At 33.5% G+C, this 12,470-nt stretch overlaps 1 pseudogene; it reads left to right on the top strand.

Annotated features, from left to right (window-relative positions):
- The first annotated feature begins 12,033 nt into the window (after nucleotides 1–12,033).
- On the top strand, nucleotides 12,034–12,268 carry LOC123937650 (annotated as a pseudogene).
- The last annotated feature ends 202 nt before the right edge of the window (nucleotides 12,269–12,470 follow it).

Below are 12,470 nucleotides of genomic sequence, written 5' to 3'. Positions count from 1 at the left end.
ATTTCACCTCTGGAAAATGAAGTGCTAAACTGCTTTTAATCTGTTAGCAAAGATTCATTTAAATTAGTTGTTCGCTATAATTTTTCTTCCTTACTTTTTGCCAGTACATTAGACAAGGATCGGCAAAATAAATTTTCATAAAAAGAAAAAAAAATGATAGGATATTGTTCATGCGTCTTTTAAGTTTCAATTACTATGAGATAATAACAGTATAAAATAAATACTAAGAAAATGCTTTATCCTGGGGACAGTTTTAAATGAGGTCTCAAGTCTTGCTTGGTAATTACGTTATGTGAATTTGGACATCGATATTTACTAAGCTTCATTTTTCTGATTGCCAAGCTGAGAATACAAATTACATCAATTTCATAAGGGTTTTGTGACTATTAAGTGTACATGACAGAATGCAGACATATAGTAAGTTCTCAACAAATATCAGCGTCATCCATATCTTTGACTTGTTTCAACTTAACTAGGAAAAAAATATCAAGACTAAAGACAAATAGCAAACATTACAGATTTAGTTATCTATAAGAATTATTTGCGTATCTGACAAGCAACAGGTTTTTGAGATAGAATTTGTATTCACTAAATAAATAAGTTCATTCCATGTTTATTAAGAAACTGAAGCTGTTATATGTTGAGCATTGTTCCATCTCCTGGAGTTCCAGAGAGATACAAAATGGAAATGTCTTCACTTCCATTGAGCCAGCCTTTCAGAATTAGAACACAGAAAATGATCTAGTTTAAAAAAAAAAAAAAAAAGAACACTGTATTATCAGATGGTATGATGAGCGCAAAGAAGACAAAACTAAGATAAGGAAATCATTGGGAGTATAATAGTTGTTATATGGGATAGTCAGATTTCACAGAAAGAAAAACAAGACTCAACTAAATTTGATTTTCAAATAAATAATAAATATTTTTTAGTATAAGTATGGAATATTGTACTAAAATTCTTTGCTGCTTATGTGAAATTTAAATTCAGCTGGGCATTCTATCTTTTTTCTGGCACCTTAGAGAGTAGTGAGGATCTGAAGATGAAACTTTATTTTTTTTCCCAGCATTATTTTGTCTATGTGACAAAATAGAATGGCAATATTTTTAAAGTATACAATGTGATGATTTGATATATGTTTACCTTGTGAAATGCTTCCTACAATCAATTTAATTAACATAAAGTTATTTCCAACACCTCATATGGTTATTATTAACTATAGTCACAATTTATGCATTAGATCCTCAGAACTTAGCCATAAGTGCAAGTTTATAGATATTTTAATATAGGTCTGCCTTTTACCCTGTTTTAGTGTTGGGATTGAGGGGTACACTTCAGCCCTCAGGATTGTTCCCGTGCTCACATGTAAGGAAGACAATACTGTGCCTAGTCACACAAATCCAGTCCTATTTTTTCCCTTATAAAGTGTAAAGAAAATTCCCACATTGTCAGGCAATGAGCACAGAAATCCTGTGCCTCCCTATACTGAAAAGACAGCATGCCCCTGAAAGAAACGACTACTCGAAGTTCAGTGTGAAGATTTCTCTGAAGATTTTTCTTTTTATTGTCTGCAAAAACATCAGTTTATGGAAGTAGCCTATTTAGAAGCCACTGCTGGTCAAAACAGACTTAAAAATAGGATCCTTGTTATGTTTAAGTCAGGTGTTTCTGTGGCTTAAGAATTAAACTGACTTGGGCGCCTGGGTGGCTCAGTGGGTTAAAGCCTCTGCCTTGAGCTCAGGTCATGATCTCAGGGTCCTGGAATCGAGCCCCGCATTGGGCTTTCTGCTCAGTGGGGAGCCTGCTTCCTCCTCTCTTTCTGCCTGCCTCTCTGCCTACTTGTGATCTCTGTCTATCAAATAAATAAAATCTTAAAAAAAAAAAGAATTAAACTGACTTGCAGTGACATAAATACATATAGAATCAGCCTGGGTTTGAGTCCTACAATCAGCTGGGTTTGTGACTTCAGTGACTGCGGGAGTCCATAGGCAGCAAACATGGGGAAAGCTGGGACAAGACCATTCCACTGACACATGGAGTAGGACCAGATTTGTGTGACCACGGCCTGAAATCTATGCTTCTGAGAATGGAGAAAAAGCTAGTTGAAGAGGCTGACAGGCAGGAACGGCGATTGAATTGGCACCACTGTTGTTTGAGTTTGAGGGGGTTTTGTCTCCTTAGTTTTCCAAGAGAAGTACCTCAATATGAATGTTTTTGACTTGAGGAGATGCAGGCTGTTTTGACTTGTTGGACCTCTTGTGGGGTACAGGAAGTGGGGAGAGAGAAAGAAAAGACAGGAAAGAAAGAGAAAAAGAAGGAATGAAAGAAGAGAAAAAATAGTGGAAAGAAGGAAGGAATTTATTTATTATTTATTAAGAAATTATATATGTCCCTTGTGTTAAAATATAAAAAATGAGTCCATTAATAATGTATATTAAGTTGTACTTTTCTCTCCTAGTAGGAAGCAGGAGGACAAGGAAGGGCAAAACAAGAAATCAAAAGTGGTGTCTAGGGATAGGTGAGAGGAATTTCCAGGCAAATTTTACGTACTGCTTTCTTTTGTTTAATATAAATAATTCCCTTTAGGAATTCAAGCATTTTATTTTTACACCAGCTTCTAGAAACCACTTTTTTATGTTACAGTCTTTTTTGTATTACTTTATTTTTGAATGGAAGTGAATTCTGATGGATTTCCTTTTGAAAGGCATACTCTTACGTATTTTTGTCAGTGTCTCATATCTCCTCCATTTATATCCACATATTCAGATGTTTTTAAAAAATAACTAATTTTTCCTGCCTTCTGCAATAGTCTTCTCATCATCTCTACATGTCACCATCATCCTCATTCACAATTGCCATCCTCCTCCTCATCACCCAGTCTTACCCTCAAGCTTCCATCTGACACATTTCACTGTGACAGGGAAGTATGCAGTGGACCTCTTTGGCTGAAAGGATGACCCGGCTGCTACTTCCTCCCCCAAGATGGGCCTTTATATCACATTTCTCAGGCTGACCATTATGAGACTGACTTGGCCAATTGTTACTGTTAACACATAGAAACTGGCTTTCTTTCTCAGGTAGAACGTAGCCTGGTTTCAGAACTCTACAACATCGTGACTTAGTGGCAGGAAAGCCTGTTTTCCAGCAGCCTCAGCCGTTACTTTATTTCTTTCATTCCCACCAATTTATCTTCGCAGTTCTAGGGAATATTGCCAAGTCCCCTCTAGATAGGAGTAAGCACTGTAAATCCCTAATTCCCAAACTAATCTTATAGCAGGGGACATGTTCTGGGCAGCCTTCCCATTTTGCTAACACCCCATGTACTTTTTTCTTCCTGAAGTGTGTTCTGTATCCTGCATGGTTCTTTATCCAAAAGTTAATTATCAAATTTACTGCATATTAAAAAAAAAAGAAAAGAAAGAAAAGAAACCCGGAACACCTGAACCTGAGACAGCACACATTATTTTTATTATACGAACTGAGAAATCAGCTTGAATTTTTATTTAACAAGTTGAGTCTAAGTTTCCATAAACTGGAGACCATCAGAAAGAGTTGAGTTTAGTGTATTCGAAGACAAAAGAGTCTCTCTAGATCATTCAGCAGATCTTATGAACACATGCCGACCCTTAGTTGTTCAGGAATAGATGATCCAGGATTTTCCTTTTTTAGAATTTTCTTCTGTGTCTAGGTGTTTTACTTTTGACCTCTGGCTGTTTATTATAGTCTCTATCAAAAAAATGGAGAAAAGTAAGGTAATATGAAAATCCTGGTATGTTGCCATGTGATCTACCAGCCAGTATTTGCAGAAACAAAGAGCAACTTTTTATGTAACTTGAACAAGAAGTTTAAACAAATAATAATAATAAAGTTTAAAAGGCTATGAAATTTTAATAGGCTCTGAAGAAGTACGGTCTTATCACTATGTATGTATTTCAATTTTTATGCAGAAATTGTTTTCTTTTAACTCTTTGAGTATACTTTGTTTAAAATAATTTGTATGATTTAGAAAGCATGGATCTCATTTAGCTGATTTTACAAATATGTTTTTCATATGCAATTGTTGTCATAATGAATATTTTCTGGCATTCTACAATAGGAATTGTAATGTTTTAATTGCCATTAATAACAACAATTAATTTATATTTTAGAAATTTTATTTTAAGTGGTATTTAGTAGATAACATAAAGCATGCCACAAATTTGGAAATGACATGATAATCTGAGAATTAAACTTTAACTAATGGATTGGAGCAGACCTATGCAGTCATTTAAAGAAGGAGGAGGAGGAGGAGAAAGAGAAGGAGGAGGAGAAGAGGAAGAAAAAGAAGGAAAAGGAGAAGAAGGAGAATGGTTTCTCAGATAGAGGGGCTAGACAGCAACCTGTTATCCCTGAAAAGAGGGGATGCAAGAGCAACATTATTATATAGCAATAATATACAAGTAGCCTTGAGAAAATATTAAGAACAAAAGTAAACAACTAAATGGAATAAAATGTTATAGAGTTTGAACATGTAATCTTCCACACAAGTAAATACAAATAATCACTTACATTTTGAAAATATTCTGATTTGACTAAAAATCAAAGAAATGCACTAAATTGAACAATGAAATATATTTTACCCATCAGATTGGAAAAAAATTAATACCCAGTTATAGCAAAAGTGTAGTGAAATTACATCTTTATGATTCAACTATCAAAATGAATAATGTAGTTCTACTTTATAGACATACAAAAATGTGGAATGAAATATAAACAGATTATAAAACAGTATGTGCACTATAGATGCTTTATTATAAGGTTTCCATCAGGCTTTGTATCTGTCTATCCATGTACTATAACATGGGTAGATATACGTAAACGTTCCTAGATTAGAAAGAGAGTTTTAGATAGATGTGTTTTTTTTTTCCCTCGAATGTACTTTTATTTCTCAGAGAAAGGATTTTCACGTATTTCTATTTTCTCTTTTAACTTGTCTCTGTTGGGCAAATTTTTACATAAGCATATATTTTTCTAAGCTGTAATTTTAAAATACAAATTAAAAGTAAATATACATACAATTATACATGGGGGGTAGGGTGAAATCTCCTATTTCAAGGAGAAACTGATTTGGTGTTCTTCACTTTCTGCGAGACTCAAACAAATTATCTCAGATGTCATTAGTGTAAAAGAATATTCTCCTGTTCCTCAAAGTATGGTTTTATATTTGCTACTTTTATGGCATATGAGTGTCTTCTTTTGTAATGCTCCACCTCCAGGATTAATTCTCAAATCACTGTCTTTAGAGATGGACACTTGGTAAGCTTGGGTTAGTGAAAATTACCTTTAAATGCTTATAAAACTTTAACTTCTATTTTAAACAAGTAAAACTTAACACATGTTGGGACTAGAAAAGTTTTTTTTAGAAAAAAAAAGAAAAATGACATTTTTATGAATTATTTGTTGACAATAAAGGTAAATAAAGTGCAGCCATGAATTACAAATTCAGTTTAATTTTGGTAGAACAAGTCTCTTGTTGACAGTTATTTGAAGGGAGAATTAAAATTAGCTAAGTTGACCTAATAGAATTAGTCCAGCACTGCCTTTCCTGACACAAATCGGTTTTTTATGTCTTAGGTCAGCCTTGCAATGAGAATTAATGTATCTTTCATTCTTTTCTTTCTCAATAATAGTCCAAAATTTAAGTCACTGGAAACTGTTCCTATTTGCACACCTTCTGTTAAGCTTCTTGGTTGCATTAGTTCATCCCCACATGCTCTGAAGACTTTCTCAGTGCCCATGTTTTCTTCAGTCAGTACTCCAAGCAAGCAGGTGCTAGCCTTTTGCATCTTCCACGGGGAATGGGCTAGACAGAGCCAACCAATGGAAGAGCTCCACTGGGAAATCCATATGGCCAGCAGCTGTGGAATGGTGATCCGCCGTAATGTGCATTTTCCTTCAGCGTGGTCCTGAAGGGTGTGGTGAGTGGCCACTTTCCCAGATGGTCTGCATTCTAAAATGACACCATAGCTACATGACACCTCTGCTCTGAAGATGGGACATTTGGCCTTTGGATAAATATCATTCCCAGAACTTTGAACAGACTAAACTACTTTTACGGCATGGAATGTTTTTCTTATCTGTAGTTAGGCAAGAACAAAAGAGGCTTGACCATACTTTTTAAAGTAGCACTCACTTAAACATCCCTGTCAGAATAAACAGTTTTCAAATTATATCATTTCAAATACCTCTTTTAATATTGTGTAAGTGTGATGTAGGAGGTGTGGAGAAAAAAAGGAAGCAGGGTAGGAAGCAGATAAAGAGAAGAGAATGCATTTAAAAAGGAAAACATTAGGAATTATATGTTGTTGTAATGTCATAGTATTTCATATATTGAATGTCTAACATTTCCCTTTTTTTTGTCATTTCCTAATCACTCTATGTCATCCTCAAAATTCTTTAAGGATTCAAAGTCAGGACATGGATGGTTAAAACATTGTTTTGGACTTCTCTAATACTGTGCTTATTGCTCATTGTTTTTGTTTTTGTTTTTTTTCAAGGCTATTGGCCATGATTCCTTAAGAGCAGTGTCCCAGAGATGTCTCTGCTATTGGTTGGAATTCTCTCCCCTATATCAGAACTGGGCAATTGCTACATAGCTGAGGATTATAAAATTTCCCATCAAGTTCATATAAATACTATACTCAAATTCTGGTTTATTTTATATAGATTACCCAGTCCTCAAACTCCCTTACTCATTCAATAATGTTTTTTAAATGTATACCAAGTGTCAGGTGGGGGACACTGTAGAGATACAATGATGATGCTTGGTAAGGTTATTCCCTGTTCTCTTTTAACATCTCATAAGTTCTTCTTTTTTTTTTTTTTTCCAAATTCATGTGCATTCTGACTAGATTATGTGTATTTTTTAATTATTTTCTGGTGATTTATTAGAATATTAACTTTTTTGTTCCAACCTAGTTTTTAATATTCCCATAATGTTCAACATCTTATTAGACACACAGGAAATATTTGACAAAAACATATTAAATAGAGAAAAGTTCTTAATTAGGTACCATCATTGAAAATAAGTTTGTATAAAAAGTTTAAACAAGGAAAAGAAGATAAAACAATTGTTATATAGTATATATCTAATGTTGAACCGAAATCTATTTTAGCAATATTTTGGGTATTATCTTAAAAATGAGCACATATGAAGATTTATATCAGTGGCAGTCAGATATAGAGAACCAGTAAAAATTGCCTGATAACCCTTTTCTCGTTTGCACATTAATGGAAATTGGCCAAGGGCTTTCCTTGGGGAATTATGTCACCTATTCTAAGCTTATGTCTGTTTTATAGTACCAGATATTTGGATTAAAAAGTGAGAAATTGGACAGATCTCTTGCTTAAACATTTGGGTAATTTGTATGCTCAGATCATGGACTTTTTCTTTTTCCTTTAGATAACAGGCCTCAGGTTGGAGCTGACCTAATAATACCATGGGACTAGTAGGAACTGGAGGGACTTCCATGAAAATACCCTCTTAGACTGGTCCCTTTTAAATTCTCACAAGAAAAGGAAGGAGATATTTTTAGTTAGAAAATAATGCATGAATGTATAATCTAGTTTCTTAATATATAACCCTCCAGGCAATAGAGGAAAACTAAATTTCACTTGAGCCACTTTAATAAAGCTTGTTAGCTACATATTTGGTTTTTAAACACTCTGCTCTTTTGGAAAACATGCTTTAAAATTTTCATGCAATGGAAATTGCATTGTAATAGTATCTCTGACAAATTTCTAGAAAGTAACATATACATAAGACTCCTTATTATTGCCAAATTCTCCTGCTGACCTAGGAAAAAAAATATATTGTTATAAAATATCTGCTTGATTGTAACAACAATGGCTTATACTTGGATGAATACACCTTAATTGCACTAGGCAATATGCAGTATCCCTTATTTGCTATTGGCTGGTATTTTGACTTTTAAAGCAATTTCAGAGCCTCAAATAAGTGTTCTGATTTTTTCTTTTCCTAAACTGTGTATTACCCAGAATGTGACAAGTTTTCCCTTGGAAATTTGTTGAATGTTATGTGAGTTAATTTTTTTCTCTAACCAAATCTCTTTAACATGGTCCATTAACAGGATTCAAAGTGATTACTTTTGCTTGGGGTTATTATTTATTTATTTGATGGCTTGGTAGATCTTTTGGTTAAAAACTACTTGGCAATGAAATTCTCAAAAAATTAGCAGGAATTTAAAAAAAGAAAAGAATAAGAAAGAGAAGGCAGGGGCCTGTTTAATTTTTAAATTTAATAATAGTCTGTGGATAATTGAGAGTTGGCAGATATAATATTTCCAGTCAACCTTGCCATCTAAAGAAAAGTATTTCATATCTTCACCATATACAGAGCGCAGACAAACACTGTCCAGGGATGCTGCATGGAATTTGTCTGTTTCCAGGATTTCAAAAGTACATAAATCCAGAGTGTTTGAATGGCTATGTTTGTATTAAAATTTTCCCTTCTTTTTTCTTTCTGGAGGAGAGTCAACCAACCCTATCCTTATTTTTTACTGCCATTCATGGCTAGAATATGAGTCAAAACAAAATTACACACTTAAGTAATTATCTGTGATCTCAGAATATATTTATTTTAAGTTTTAAAGGAGAAAACATTAAAAATTAGAGCAAAGATAAAAGTTAAAACTGAAAAATAGAAACACTCTATGGTGAATAATGAATGCCTTTCTGCTCATTGGAAATGCTTTAAATTATAACCCTTCTATTAATAATTGTTAACAATCATACTTAACTGAGTAATATTACTCTCATAACATTTATTTAGCAAATAACATTGTATACCCAGCACTATGCACAATGAGTTTGTGTTATTCTCACACAGAATTTAAACATGATAGGCATGGCAGTTGTAGCTAACTTTTAAGTTGTTTAAAGGAAAAAATGAAAAAAAAGTTTGTAAATTGCTTTGCATGGTTGCTACTTATAATAAGGAGCTCAATAAAGTCAGTTTAAAATACCTTATAAATCAATAGTCTTGATTATTTCATGCTTGTACAGTAAAATTGTACTTTCAAATATGCCAAAGTTGCCCACTATGATCAGGTTTTACATACTCTGTCTGTTATTGCTCTTTTTGGCATGTTCTATGTTGCATTTTTTATATCACTGAATAAAAAAGAAAAATTTTTAATAAAAATTATAAACATGAAAACATGAAATAAATTAGAATGTTATACTATTAGCATTATATTACAACAATAATTAAATTGAGACACATATCTATTCATAATATTATAATATAAATGAGGAAAAATGCATATTTAAATTTCCAACATATGCATTTTTTATGTTAACAATATGTGAATTTTGTCTTGCTTCCATACAACAAAAGCCTTATGATAGCTCATAAAACAATGGAAAAATATATTGAAAATGTTTCAAGATGCAATTATTTTGTGTCTTTCTGTTATTTATTTTTTTAGAAGAGAGATACTTTGATACAGTGTCTGATTGCCAAATCAAGTATCTTTGGTTAATAAATAAATATCCAGATTTAATTTTTTCCATCACTTAAAATATGAATATTTAAGGTAAATCTTCATTTCTTTGGTTCTGCCTATTCTGAATTCTCAGGGATGTATTAACTGTTCTCCACAGAGAGGACTACTTGGCCATGCTTTTTTCTTGGGTGTCTCCTTGTTCACAGCTTTGGGAAGTCCTTGTTTTTTAAAATTTTACTCTGAAAACATTTACCTGAGTTTTCCCTTCTAGCAATACTCATATTTAGCATTCTGGATTTTGTTTTTTTTCTTCCAGGGTAACACTGACTTACAGATGTTTCAAATTTTTATTATGCTATTTTTAAAAATTTTTTATTTATTTCTTATTTTTTATAAACATATAATGTATTTTTATCCCCAGGGGTACAGGTCTGTGAATCGCCAGGTTTACACACTTCACAGCACTCACCATGCTATTTTTTTTTTCAGTATTTAAATTTATTTATTTTTTCAGCGTAACAGTATTCATTGTTTTTGCACAACACCTAGTGCTCCATGCAAAACGTGCCCTCCCCATTACCCACCACCTGTTCCCCCAACCTCCCACCCCTGACCCTTCAAAACCCTCTGGTTGTTTTTCAGAGTCCATAGTCTCTTATGGTTCGCCTCACCATGCTATTTTTATAGTGGAAGAATATAATCTCTGTTTCAAAGAAGACAGAAGTCCTTTCGCTGGCATTGAGAGAAAGCACTGCTGTCAGAATCTGATTGGCAATTGAAGAAACTATCCTACAATTCTACAGGGCGCTCACTTTGTTGAGGTTCAACCTTTCAGTGTATGGGTCCCTTCTAAAGGCACTGTGCTACAAGTGGCCTTTCAAGTAAGTGTCACAGATGCTACAGTAGCTTATCGTACCACAGCATAGGGAGCAGCAGGCACAATGCAATGCATAGGCTTTTTGTCATCCCATGATTGATTACAGTGCTTAGAAGCAGCATGCTAACATTTGGTACACAGCAATTTACTCAAAATATATTAGGACAATTGTATAGCCATCAATAACTGGATGACTATACATAAAAACATGGTAAGAACATCAGCACCCCATCACAAAATGCTACTGCTGAAACCAATAGTACACTATATGTTAACTAACTGGAATTTAACTAAAAACTTAAAAAAGAAAAAAAAAATTAAGCACCATGAAACTATACTATTCCCGGTTGTAATGAGTTTATAGGTGTAGCTTTAGACATCATTTCACATTATTTAACATTTAACTACATTTAACAGCTTAACAATTTGGAAGAGGACTATCCGTTATGTTAAAGTGTGTAGTGCTGTGATCTAAAGAGTGATTATATACGAATGTATAGAAGCTGTGTAACAGTTAAAGTATGTGGAATTTAGATTTCATACAAAAAAAGTTACACTAAACTTTCAGGCAGAAAGATGCGACGATTGTGAAATCTTACAGGAAAGGTTAGAACAAAATCATATTTTATTTACCTTACTTGGTGTGCTCTGCGAAAGTAAATAATATGAATGAATGCAAGTTTCTGGACCATCTTGATTCTGATAAGACCATGCTAAAATGTCTGCAGTATCGTGAATTCTTTTTTTTTTTTTAAAGGAAGCAACCAGTTGATGGGACACTTGAGAAAAACCGTGAACAATTAAGGCAATGTGAAGGCACTGAAATATTAGACAAAATTCAAGCAAACAAGTTTCTTCAGGCAGTCAAATATGAATTGTCAGGCCTCACAAAAAACAGATCACATTTTCCAGCAAAGAAACCAGGACCAAAATAGCAACAACATTTAGTACATCCTGTACAATTAAGCACATTTGCAAACTAACATTGTAACTGCGGACAAAAAGTGTCCTGTTGTGTCTGTGTCTATATCCAGCTTGTTTCCTGAAGAATGACTAGGGGAAGAAATAATTGATAAACTAAATATCTAATATATAAACATATCATTTAAAATGTTTCTGCTTCCTGATTTATCAGCAAGGGTCCCAAGGAGGGGAGGGAAAGGCTAAGCTCCCATTGTTTACAGTGGATTTAAAATTACACAGTAAGAGGAAACAAAGGATATTCTTGGAATACTCTGTTAAAAAAGTTTTCAATGAGAATTCCAGAGCAGCCATGATGTTAAACAGATGTATTATTTTCCAGACTTAAAGTAAGAATGAACAACAATCTTTGCACATATGCATAGAATACTTTGTCTTAATATTTATTATTTCCCCAATATAAATAGATATAAAGCAGCGTGGTAACACTGTATTTGAGATGACAGAATGGTCAGCAGTTTATCAAGCTTTAAATTTTGAGTTCTGATTGAATTTTTCAATTCAACATTTTTAAAAATGTCATTTTCAGAATAAATTTGGAAATAACAATTTGTAATACATTTTTCACTAGTCAGACTAAAAGCAAGTCTCCCTTCAAAATCCATTTATTTCCCATCGAGATGGATATAGGACTCTTTGGGTTTCAACACTTTCTCTGAATTAGCTAACCTATCGCTTCTCGGCCTTTTGGCTAAGATCAAGTGTGAATTAGCTAACCTATATAGCAACCTACAGCATTGTAATTTCAAGTTGGAATGAATATGACAGTGCAGATATCACTTTGAGATTCTGATTTTAATTCTTTTAGACATATATATGCAGAAATGGGATTTCTGGATCATATGGTAATTCTACTTTTAATTTTTTGAGGTATCGCCATACTGCTTTCCCTGGAGGCTACACCACTTACAACCATGAAAATGTACACTAGCCCGATTTTCCCCAACCTGTCTGTTTTAAAGAATTCTCACGTTGGCCTTCTTTGCTCTGAGATTTGCTAAGTATATAGAATAAGCATCCACCAGCCTTGTATATGGTGACTCGGCAGATTCCCTTTTCTTTCATGTTACCTGTTTTCTGATGATTTTCATGTAGTCTGTTACTTTTA

This window comes from Meles meles, chromosome 2 (genome assembly GCF_922984935.1).
Source record: "Meles meles chromosome 2, mMelMel3.1 paternal haplotype, whole genome shotgun sequence".
NCBI lineage: Eukaryota > Metazoa > Chordata > Mammalia > Carnivora > Mustelidae > Meles > Meles meles.
Note: the sequence above shows the minus strand (reverse complement) of the source record. Positions and strands in the feature narration are given on the sequence as shown.